Below are 12,681 nucleotides of genomic sequence, written 5' to 3' on the forward strand. Positions count from 1 at the left end.
CCGGTGGGTCTCTTCCAACCTGGTTATTCTGTGATTCTGTGAAAAAATCTTTCTACAAATATATAAATAATAAAAGGGGGACTAGGGAGACCATATAGTCCCTATTGAACACAGAAGGAACAACAGTAACAGGGGATGAGGAAAAGGCTGAGCTACTTAATGCCTTCTTTGCCTCAGTCTTTAGTTGTAAGGAGGGTTGTTCCATCTGTGTACAAACCCAGGAGCTAGAGGAGCATAATGAGGCTCCCGTGATCCAAGAGGAGGTGGTCAGAGCCTTGCTAGCCCAACTAGACAGCCACAAGTCTATGGGGCCGGACGGGATTCACCCTAGGGTATTGAAGGAGCTGACGGATGTCCTGGCCAAACCCCTTTCCATCATCTTCCAACAGTCCTGGAAGACTGGGGAAGTCCCACTGGACTGGAGGCTGGCTGATGTTGTGCCCATCTACAAAAAGGGCCGCAGGGAGGATCCAGGGAACTACAGGCCTGTCAGTCTGACCTCAGTGCCAGGGAAAGTCATGGAGCAGGTAATCTTGAGTGCTCTCATGAGGCACATGCAAGAGAACCGGGTGATCAGGCCCAGTCAACATGGGTTCACAAAAGGCAGGTCTTGCCAAACTAACCTGATCGCCTCCTATGACAAAATGACTCGGCTGCTGGATGAGGGAAAGGCTGTGGATGTGGTCTTCCTGGACTTCAGCAAAGCCTTTGACACAGTTTCTCACAGCATTCTGCTTGAGAAACTGTCAGCCTCTGGCCTGGACAGGCGCACACTCTCCTGGGTGGAAAACTGGTTGGCTGGCCGGGCCCAGAGAGTGGTGGGAAATGGTGTGAAATCCAGCTGGATGCCAGTGACAAGTGGGGTCCCCCAGGGCTCAGTGCTGGGTCCAGCCCTGTTCAATGTCTTCATCAATGACCTGGATGAAGGCATCGAGTGCACCCTTAGCAAGTTTGCGGATGACACTAAGCTGGGTGGAAGTGTCGATCTGCTGGAGGGTCGGGAGGCTCTGCAAAGGGATCTGGACAGGCTGGACCGCTGGGCTGAGTCCAATGGCATGAGGTTTAACAAGGCCAAATGCTGGGTCCTGCACTTGGGGCACAACAACCCTGTGCAGTGCTACAGACTAGAAGTCTGTCCAGAAAGCTGCCTGGAGGAGAGGGACCTGGGTGTGCTGGTTGACAGCCGACTGAATATGAGCCAGCAGTGTGCCCAGGTGGCCAAGAAGGCCAATGGCATCTTGGCTTGTATCAGAAATGGTGTGACCAGCAGGTCCAGGGAGGTTATTCTCCCTCTGTACTCGGCACTGGTGAGACCGCTGCTCGAATCCTGTGTTCAGTGCTGGGCCCCTCACCACAAGAAGGATGTTGAGGCTCTGGAGAGAGTCCAGAGAAGAGCAACAAAGCTGGTGAGGGGGCTGGAGAACAGGTGTTACAAGGAACGGCTGAGAGAGATGGTTTTGTTTATGCTGGAGAAGAGGAGGCTGAGGGGAGACCTCATTGCTCTCTACAACCTCCTTTCAGGTAGTTGTAGAGAGCAATGAGGTCTCCCCTCAGCCTCCTCTTCTCCTCCTGAAAGGAGGTTGTAGAGAGGAGGGTGCTGGCCTCTTCTCCCAAGTGACAGGGGACAGGACAAGAGGGAATGGCCTCAAGCTCCGCCAGGGGAGGTTTAGGCTGGACATTAGGAAAAAGTTTTTCACAGAAAGGGTGATTGGGCACTGGAACAGGCTGCCCAGGGAGGTAGTTGAGTCACCTTCCCTGGAGGTGTTTAAGGCACGGGTGGACAAGGTGCTAAGGGGCATGGTTTATTGATTCATGGGAATGGTTGGACTCGATGATCCGGTGGGTCTTTTCCAACCTGGTTATTCTATGATTCTATGATTCTATCCCGGCACATATCTCCCTCACTTCTCTGGGTCTCACTTCACCTCCCCTCATAGCGCCTCACCCCAGCATGCCTCACATTGCCAGTCTTTACCTCACCTTTATGCTCCGTGCTTCACCTCACCTGCGCTTGCTTTTCCTTTAGCTGCTGTTAGAAGCCTTCTCCCCGATTTTCTCCCTGCAGGCAGTGCTACAGCAGCTGAGGGAGGGGGCAGCGGTGCTGCCTGTGGCCTGGGGGTTGGCACAGCTCTTCCCTGAGTGTTGGCAGCAGCCGTGCCATTTACCCCAGAGGCTGCAGAAGCTGCAGCACCAAAGCAAGACAGAAAAGGGGTGGCTCCCTGAGCTGTCATGGGCCTATTTCAGGTTATCCCATGGATTTTACTTCAACTGACAAACTTCCGGTTTGGCTTGTTCTGTGCATCCAAGCCCCCAGGAGACATCAGACTGAAGCCAAGTCCTTCTGAAATCGCAACATGCATGGAATAGGTAAGCCACGCCCTGGCAAGCCCCCACCTTGGTCAGGGTACTTGACTGCTCCGCTGTTCCCCAGGTCTCCCTCCACACAGCCCAAGCTGAGCCAGCAGCAAGGAGCCTTAGCTGCTCCCTGGGGACAAGCCCAGTGAGGACAGAGAAGCATGTGCAAATCAAGCTACAAGGTCCATCTCGGTATGTTCAGGGGCTCAGAGGGGAGAGGGTTCAATTTTTACAGACTTAATCATAAGGGTTTATTTCATAAATCTCATGAATTTTACAAAAAAAGGACAATGTTATTACATGCTTTATTAACACTCCAGAGAAAACTGAAGTGGTTTTACCCAGATCACGTGACACAGTAGTGAAAAGTGAAAAATAAAACATGCATCTCCTGCCTTTGGAGCTGTCATATGATTGATCCACATGCGACTCACTGTCCCAGGAGGGGCTGGTCTCTGTTGCAGCAAGAGGCTTCCAGCAGCTACCCTGGTCGAACCTGCACTGCCTTCACCGCAGCAGCTGCAGATGAGCTTTGCTGAGGACAGGCAATGGCACAAAGGAGCCTCCCAGAAACTTCTGTGTCTCTGGTGTGAGTAGCGTGGAGGATTGCCACGTTCTGAGTGGGTGTCTGGAAGCTGAGTGGCATGAGTGGGAAGCACGGCATTCCCGAAGGCAGAGCCATTCCAGGTGATGGGTGCTGGTGCAGCTTTCCTGCTGCTCTCCCACCAGGCAGCTGACATGGGAGGTGTGGAGCAAAGGCCGTGATGCTGGCTTCCTTATGAGGAGGAGAAAACTGAGTCCCAGAGGCCTGGAAACTGATAGATTTGGGTTGGCAACATCTGCAGCAGATGTGCAAACACTTGTGCAAGCGCTACCCTGCTCTGGCAGTCACTGAGACACCCTGTGTAGAGCCAGCAACTCCACCTGGTCCAGCCACAGATCTTGCCAGCAGAGCAGCTCCTTGAAGTACAAGTTATGAAAACAAATGCTGATCTATCTTGTTTGACAATCAAAGGTAAAAAGCCTCAAGGTTAACAGTCTCCTGCATGAATAGATGAGAAAACATTTAGAAAGTTCCACTGCTATAAAAGACCAAATGCATCTGTCGCTGAGATCGTGATGTTGTCTGGGCTGCAGAGGGAGGGCTGTGCTGAAGCCAGCATATCCTGACAGTCCTCTTTACCCCAGTGCTCTCCAGCAGGTGGGAGATACAGCCAAATAACTTGTGTTTGGCTGCACAGCCAAGGCTGTGTTTTACACATTTGAAGAAAAATAAAGAGTGCTTAGCTAATAAAAGCAGTGAGAGATGAGATACCCATCTCCTTGGTGCATTTCCAGCTCTTCCGGTTGCTTGGCAACTGGATGTGGAGGATGAGTTCTGAGGCTGGTGGCTTTTTGCAAATATTTGGTTGAATATCACAGGGCGTATTGTCAAAACAGTTCAAAGTCTCCTGAAATACATCCTTGGTTTTATGTGTAAATCAGTTCAAATAAATGGATGAGCTCATGCTGTGTCAGGAGGAGTGCAAGTTTGTTTACAGTGGGATGCAGCATGTTGAAGATTTTATGTATGTGTGTTATATTTACATATCTTCTTGCCTGAAATCCTTAACTGAGAAAGATAAGAACTTATACAGGACAGCTGCCAAGGTCAATCAACACTCTTTAAGTATATAAATATATGCTAAATATATGTCAAATATATGTTAAATATGTGTGTGTGTGTTTGTGTGTATTTATACACATATATATACCAAATAAAAAATAAACCACAAACAATAAAAGGGGGAAAAGAGACCTATACAGAAACCAGCATCAACCCCATCATTGGCTGGGACAGTATGTGTAAAATAGTTCCATCTGATAGAAGACACTGGGAAATGGATATGAAAAGGGGAGACAGTAGATAGGCAGATATGTACTAAACAGATTACTGAGGATGTTCAGTATGTGCAAGTGAAACGCGGTGTTATGTTGCTGTTAACCAATCTGTCACCGTTCTTCAGCACAGACTCTTACAGGAATGCATCTCTGTACTCATTCTGGATTAATTTTGTCGTGATTTATTTGCAAGTATGTGTGCACACACAGAGCCCTGTTTGCTTGATTCACCCTTCCCGCTAGCCAGTTCAGGGGGTGGGTGGGAGGTGGGGTGTTACTGTGTTACTGTGGTGCTGGGTCCAAGATAAAATACTAACAAACAGGACAACTTTGAGTACAGGATTTAGTCATGTATCCGTGTAGATCCTGGTCCTCAGCTGTCTTGAATGTGGTCTGCTGATTGATTTTGTCCTAATTCATGTCTTGAGGAATTCTGCCTAGAGCAGGAGCAAAATGACTTCAAGAGTCTCCTCCTTTCATTGTAAATCTGTAAGGGCTGCTCAGACCAGCTTCCACCTGGTCATGTCCTTCGTTAGCTCTGATGGCCGGTTTAGCCAGCTAGGCTGCTGCTGCCTGGTGGGGCCCAGAGGGACATTCTCTGGGGTGGTTCTGTATGTGCCCATAGCAGAATGCAGAGTAATCATACTGAACTCCTGTCAGCCAGCTCATTTCCTCATCTAATTCAGTGGGACTTCCTTGGCCTCCCAACAGGTACAGCTATTACTGAACTGTAAAAAATCAGTACTCTCTGATGCGATGCAATTTGCACTTCCAAAGTAAAATGACCAGATGCTCCAAAGCCATCCCCTGTGGTTGGACACGCTTTAATGTTATGAGCTGAGATCACCTCTGGTCTCCCCGAAATGGGGACCTCCAGCACTCCTTGGGGATCCTGAAAGTATGCTGGGAATTCAGCTTCTTAAATTCTTTTCTGTACCGAGTTGGTAGCAAGCTGCCAAATGACCCGCTTCCTGCCAATTTTAGGTATTCCACAGATGAAAGCACATGTTTCTATTGAAATAGACAGTAGACTTTTAAGCAAGCTGAGTAGGTACCTTTATTATTTTTTTATAGTTGACAGCACAGACTGTTTTGCTCTGTGTCATTGTTGCATGACATTCCATGTGGCACAGGGTTTATTTTTAGCCAGAGACTATCACAAGTATTTTTCGGTAGGTCTGTCGCTGCTCTTGAACAAGGAATCATATTACTGCAAGAACTTGCTGAAACAAAGAAGATACATTGGACAAATGGGAAATTATAAATCTAGACCAACCCAAACTTGCACTGGTAATTAATATTGCTTTTTTAAATGTGATATACCATATATCCGTCTACAGGATCCAAATGAAGTTTCAGGAAATAACTCATTGCTATTTGAGTTCAGGATAAGGTATTGTATTGTTCTTGGTTTACAAGAAGAACGGCTTAATCCAAATCACATCTACATTCTGTAAAAGAAAATGAAAGGCTCGTTAACTAAATTTCTTTGTACAATCATGTAAGATCATATTAACCCAGATTATTATACTGATGTAACTTGTACTTAATTAGAAAAAAACTTTAAACTTCCAATCTTTGTATGCTGTGTGTCTATGCTGAGATTTAAGAAAGAAGAGCTAACAAATGCAACCTAAGATTTAAGTTTTTTTCTTATTGAAGTTAAAAATATTTCCGATAAGGGTTCGTATGTGCAAGCTGTCCGTAAGTCAGCACATATGTGTTTCTTGGTTGCAGCAAAACTGGTTTAATAGCTGAAATATTTTAAACATTCATACTTTAATAAAAAATATATTAAACATTACAGCTGCATTTTTAAAAATCAAATGCTTTGGTTGCTGAGACGCTTTGATTTGAGCTCCTGGGTTTCATATGTTTTGAAGTGTTTTACAAATTGGTTTTTTTTCTTGGTAGATGAATGGAAGAAGAAAGTTAGTGAATCATATGCTATAATCATAGAACATTTAGAAGATGACCTGCAAATCAAAGAAAAGGAGCTGACAGAACTAAAGCATGTTTTTAGGTAAAATATTCTGGAAATATGTTCATTAATTTCTTTCAAATGACTATTTGCTATTAAACAGTTTCAGGTGTTCTCTTATGGAAGGAGTTTGTCATGACTGGAATGCATGTTCTTTAATGTCTGTTTTTGAGAATATGTCATTGTTGTTCTAGGCCAGAGTCTCACAGCCTAGTAGCAAACTTAGTGGCTGTTAATTAATAACGCCAATATTTTACAACAAACACCTATGTGCTTTTGTATATTAATCAACTTTAATGGGATGTCTATTTTTTTTTGTGTACTTTTAAGTTTTGCTAATGCGTTTCTTCAAACAGGAATATTACCAAAGGAACAAATTTTAAAGAAACACAAAAGCAGTTTGTCTTCTGAAAGTGGATTTCAAATTCATATCATAATCACTCTCTCAGGACAGCACATGGTAACAACCAAGTTCACCCAACTGAGTAACATACTTACAGGTTCATTATCTGAAAAGCTCAAATACAGAAAACACCCAGCTCATCGCCTGTGCATAAAGAAAACGATCAGGTAGATAATTTCAGACATCAAAACCACTTGAATAAAATAGGGGATTCCAATCAGAAAGAACTCATGAGCTCAAAAAGCCAAACTGGTCATATAAATAATTCATCATGCTCACTTTCAGCCAGCATAATTATCACTGTTTGAGCCTGTTAAGTGAAAGACGACACTGGGCTTTCACTGCAATATCCTGACCACTTTGCCTGTGATCCAGTAAAGTGCTTTAGTACTTGTCTCATTTTAAGTCTATTTAATATTAAAACTAACTATCCTAACAAATTGGAGCGGGAGAGGACCATTTTAGACGAGCGAGACAACAGAGTATGTGGCGAAAGTGCTTAATTCCTGCATTAGGCACAATAGTAAGGAAAAATACAACTTCAAGATTGTCAGACCTTTGGCAGTTCAGCTTATCAGTCTATCTTGCTGCCTCATGCAAGCCTGAGAAGATGTCAGCCAAACTCTTTTTTTTTTTTACTCAGGCTTGAGGAATCAGCCAGTGAGGTTCTTTTCAAAAGCTGCCTTCGCCCACAGATAACGAAGTCAGTCAGGTTTTGTACATGTTTAAAATCCAAGGATGGCCTGTGTGAAAAATCAGTCTTGACTATGCAAAAAATGTTTCTACAGAAGCAGTGGTTATTTTTGGAAGACTTCTTATCTCTGAAGTAGCAGAGGAATTAATAGTTTTTTTCCAACTGTTAAAACAAATCAATTTATATCAAAACTAAGAACTAAGGAACTGGATGGTTGTTGGAAGCTAAGGTAAGGAAGGTAATTTGTCTGATGGAAATTACATAAGTAGCTGTTAAAATCCCTGCTGTGAAGGATTTGGAACATAAATATGAGAAAAGTGACACAGCCTAGCAGAGGAAAGAATTGCCAACACCCCATTGTTGGGGAACCCATGTGCGGGTCAAAGGGTAAATTGTCCAATGCCTTGGGAAAAAAAAAAAAGAGTAGCTGCAATAGTGAAAAGTAAATGTATCCATAGTGCAGTACCTGTCACTCCTTGGATAAAAGTTGTCCCCATTCTGTTGCTGTATCTCAGAACTACTAGTGCAATGGTTTCCTAAAAAGACCACCCTAAAAATAAAAAGTCAGAATTTCATTTCCCTAAAAGAAGCAATTATGTCTTCAGAAAGAAATTAAGAGGACAAGTATATAAAACTAGGCCCTGAGCACTGTCATGTGAGCTAGTTTTCATTTTCAATGTAGGCCTTTTAATCACAGCTTTTAATATATAAAAATTCCCTTGCAATATTTTCCTGCAAAAACATCTAAATTTTGCCATTTTGTAAGAATTCAAATAATATTAGAAGTAAATATCATTAACAAAACAAACTGAAACTTTTAATTATTACTTTTCAAACTGGGAGAAGATGAAAATTGAAGTATATAGCTATAATCATAGAATCAACAGGTTAGAAAAGACCCACCAGATCATCCAGTCCAACCATTCCTATCAATCACTAAATGGTAATAATGGTAATCCGTGGGTTCCTAAACACACATTAAGTGCTAGGAATATGAACTTTCAATGTATTCTGGAAGACAGAAATTGAAGCAGGAGACATGACTTTACAGCACGATAATATGCTGTGATTTTGAGACTTACTGAATTCATCCTTCAAGCAAAACAATCAACTGCAGTTACTGCAGTGCACCAATGTGTACAGTGTGTACTTTCCTGCATACCTAACGTGCTACAGCAAAGAAAAGACATCTAAAAGGATTTGTTCCCCATAACCTGGAATTTATTTTCCCCTCAATTGACCCTGAAGGAAAACCTGAAAAACAGATGAGCTATCATTAATCATAGTAATCACTATCACTGTCATTAATCACAGTAAGTCAGAGAACAATTGCACAAAGAGAAAACATATTTGAAGAATGAGATTTTATTTTTACTGAGCAAAATATTTTCCAAATGGTAAAATGGCAGTGGCAGATGAAGGGCTGTCACCAGACAAAGGTAAATGTGAATACGTGTGACAAAAATGTTCCATGCGGAAGCAGTTAACATTTCAGACATTAAAAAATGAGCTTCCTTAACACATGATACCCGTCTTCTAAGGAATGCATATGTAAATCTAGACTTATGTAAGAATTAATGCCACTGAGGCACACAGGTTTCACAAAATAAATCCAATTTTTGCATTTATAAATAAATCCTGTGCTCTGTCTTTATCAGGCCCATATCTGTTTGAAACCATACACTGAGAGAGCTGGGGTTGTTTACCCTAGAGAAGAGGAGGCTGAGGGGAGACCTCATTGCTCTCTACAACTACCTGAAAGGAGGTTGTGGAGAGGAGGGAGCTGGCCTCTTCTCCCAAGTGACAGGGGACAGGACAAGAGGGAAGGGCCTCAAGCTCTGCCAGGGGAGGTTCAGACTCGACATAAGGAAAAAAATTCTTCACTGAAAGGGTCATTAGGCAATGGAACGGTCTGCCCAGGGAGGTGGTTCACTCGCCTTCCCTGGAGGCGTTTAAGGTGTGGGTGGATGAGGTACTGAGGGGCATGGTTCAGAGATTGATGGGAATGGTTGGACTCAATGATCCGGTGGGTCTCTTCCAACCTGGTGATTCTATGATTCTATGATTATAAAACATTCAGTACTGATAACAGGCAGTCAGGAGTTTTCATCAGAAAAAGAAGTGTTTTCCCAAAAGCTAGTTGTTATGAGGAAAAAAAAGTCAAATTTTCTCACAAGGAAAATATTTAATTTTTATATATGTAATATTTAATTACTATTTAATTTCATTTTTATTAGAGCCACTGAATTATTTACTTACATAAATACAATGCTTTCATAGAATCATGGAATAGTTTGAGTTGGAAGGGACCATAAGGGTCATCCAGTTCCAACCTCCTGCCATGGGCAGGGACACCTCCCACCAGACCAAGGCGCATCCAACCTGGCCTTGAACACCTCCAGGGATGGGGCAGCCACAGCTTCCCTGGGCAACCTGTGCTGGTGCCTCACCACTCTCAGAGTGAGGAAATTTCTCCTTATGTCTAGTCCAAATCTGCCCCTCCCCAGTTCCTACCCATTGCCCCTAGTCCTATCACTACAAGCCTTTGTAAAGAGTCCCTCCCCAAATACTTTACACATTTGCAATTCATACCACCATTTTCTTCTGTGAACAGCAATTCCTGGAGGAGCAGTACAGGTGCTCCTCCTTTTGCCCAGTCCCTAGGTGATTGCAGTTGTTATGGCACTGGATGTCTCAGCATACACTGTCCCGGAGAGTCCAGGCTACAGCTTCTGTAATGTGTCGCTTCATAATTTAATAGCTCTCAAACTGCTTCACTAAACATTTCACATCTGAAAGTTAAAATTATTTCTTCCAAAACAAACCCCAGAAAAATGCGGTAGTTTATAATTTCCAGATGAATTTTACCATACTTCATGAAAAATAATTTGAAAACATAAGGTTTATTCATGGTTTAGAATGATGACACATATTGAACAAGCAGAATTACTTTTAGTATAGACTTAACTAAGGTAACAAAAACCAAGACAAATCTCTGGTTTCATCTGCCCTTTAAATTCCTTTTGAAGAGTAAATTATTGAAATATTTATTGAAAGATAAGGCCTGAGTGTCACTTTGCTTGACAGGGGTCATGTTGCTAAGAGGAGATTTGCATAGGTTTATGTTTTAAAAGGAGAGAGAAGTATTAAATCCTTATTTTTATTTGTAACTACATTACATATGTTTAATAGTGCTACTCACTCAGGATGGATTTATAGACACAAAAATCTTAGTGTTCTGCTAAACCTTGATCGTTGGCACACTGATACTGAACAGATTAAAACCCAAACACCTAATGAAAGATCAAAATTTACACTCTCCACAAAAATATTAATTACTATATGTATTTAGTTTTCCACAAATGTAATTACTAAGGGTGTTTAACTGAGCAGTAACGAATCAATCTGCACTAAAAGAAACTGTGAGTCTTGACAACAAAAGCTAAAATATTCAAGTACACCAATTGTTTAACAATCAAAGTAACAACAGAGTGAACATTCTCCTTCACCCTTTTTGGAGGCTTTCTTCCCTGTTTAAAAAATAGAGGTGACACTTCAGGCATTCAGGAACTTTTCAAATAAACTGTAATGCAAATTTAGGTAGGACTTCCAGATGGAGGTGGGTGTAGCTCCAGCCATGGAGAGGTTACTGCTCTCTAATAATGTAGGGAGCATTCACTCCGTGAAGGGAGAGTGTCCAGTCACATTGTCCACAATATTACACGAAGATGTCTTTCATGTTTCTTTGTGAAACTAGAATCATCTTTAGGTTACCATCCGTCCCCTTGCCAGTGTTTCTACCATTGTTTTATGAAATACTCTATTTTTATGTACTTTTTTTTTTTTAAATAAAAAAGAACAGAGCATCAAATACAAATGCTGAACATCTCTAATGAGTCAGACTTGGTATGCATCCCATTTAATAGTTACTGTATTACAAATGTACAAATAATAATAATTACTTTCTTGTAATTATCCATTTAATTTCATCCTTGTGTGGCCTAAACACTATGAAATCATTAAGCTATGTAAAAATGTAGTACCAAAAATGTGGAAGAAAATTACATATTAAATATATGTTATGTGTTATGTGTTATGTGTTATGTGTTATGTGTTATGTGTTATGTGTTGTATGTTATGTGTTATATGTTATGTATTTATTATATGTTATATGAAGCTTCATTTTGCCAGTGTTACAATATGTGAGTGACATGTAGTTGTCCGAGAATTTTAAGTGCAAACATGCTTTTCCTTAGTAGGATATGAGTACAAACAGTAATATTTTTTTTATATATATATCAAAACCAGAAATACTTGAGTACTAGTTAATGAAAAGTTGGACTGATGCTCTACAAATGATTTTAAAATTCTGTTTTAATATATCTCATGCCAGTGCAACAAATTAAATTAGAAAAACAGCACTATAAGATTACACCAGTCTGCTGAGCAATGCAGGTGCCTGCTCTTCCTGGTGCCTCAAAGTAACACTCACAGATCTTTGGACTTTATGTGCTACTGAAACTGCAAATCGCACCCAGAAATGTCACTTTTGGAAAGACTAGTTCATTCCTGCAAAATGCTTTAGAAACATTTTCCCTTTAATCACCACCAAATTTCTATCTGGGCTTTGGTTACTTCCCTTTCATGGGTGCACTTCTGTAGTCTTTCCATATAAATTTTTCCACATATTGATTGTGTAGTGTTGCTACGATCTCATTTGGAGAACATAAACATAGTTTAGGAAAGGCTTTTTCTGGTTATTGTTTTCACTTACCTTGTTTGCCTCTAATTCTCTGTGTGTTGTGTTCATCACTTCAGAATAAACACGTAGGTTTTTAAAATATTTCTTATTTATTATTGCACAAATAGAAAAAACTGATTTTGTATGGATTATTTATGTTCCTAATGAGCCTTTCCTCTTTTTTTTCCTCTAAATTAGCTGAACTTAGAATGCAGATTCTGTGACTGAATAGCAAGATTGTACAAAAAATGAAAAACCCGGACTACTCACTTACTATCAGTAAACTATTTCTAGATTAAGTGAGTATGAACGGGTATAAATTTGGCCCTGTGTCTCAGAAAAAAATAAATATATATTAAGAGTTCTCTTTTAAATTTTTTCCAAATGAAAGAAACTGTGCTAAAGGGTGAAAACAGTAATAATCTGTAAAATCTGCTGCTCTGTTATCCACATAGTGAGTCATTGATTCATGTGCATACTTTGATCTAGTGGGATGTCCCTGGGGGGGGGTTGTAACTAGATGTCACTAGAGGTCACTTCCAACCCTAACGATTCCATGATTCTATGATACCATGATTCACTTGTTATACAATTTTCCACAGAAATTGGCTGAGAGAGGCAAAGAA

The 12,681-nt window shown here is 41.4% G+C and overlaps 1 pseudogene; it reads left to right on the forward strand.

Annotated features, from left to right (window-relative positions):
* Positions 1-2,354: 2,354 nt before the first annotated feature.
* Positions 2,355-12,681, forward strand: part of LOC138723254 (serine/threonine-protein kinase TNNI3K-like) — an 81,571-nt pseudogene continuing 71,244 nt past the window's right edge.

Source organism: Phaenicophaeus curvirostris, chromosome 8, assembly GCF_032191515.1.
Source record: "Phaenicophaeus curvirostris isolate KB17595 chromosome 8, BPBGC_Pcur_1.0, whole genome shotgun sequence".
Taxonomy (NCBI): Eukaryota; Metazoa; Chordata; class Aves; order Cuculiformes; family Cuculidae; genus Phaenicophaeus; species Phaenicophaeus curvirostris.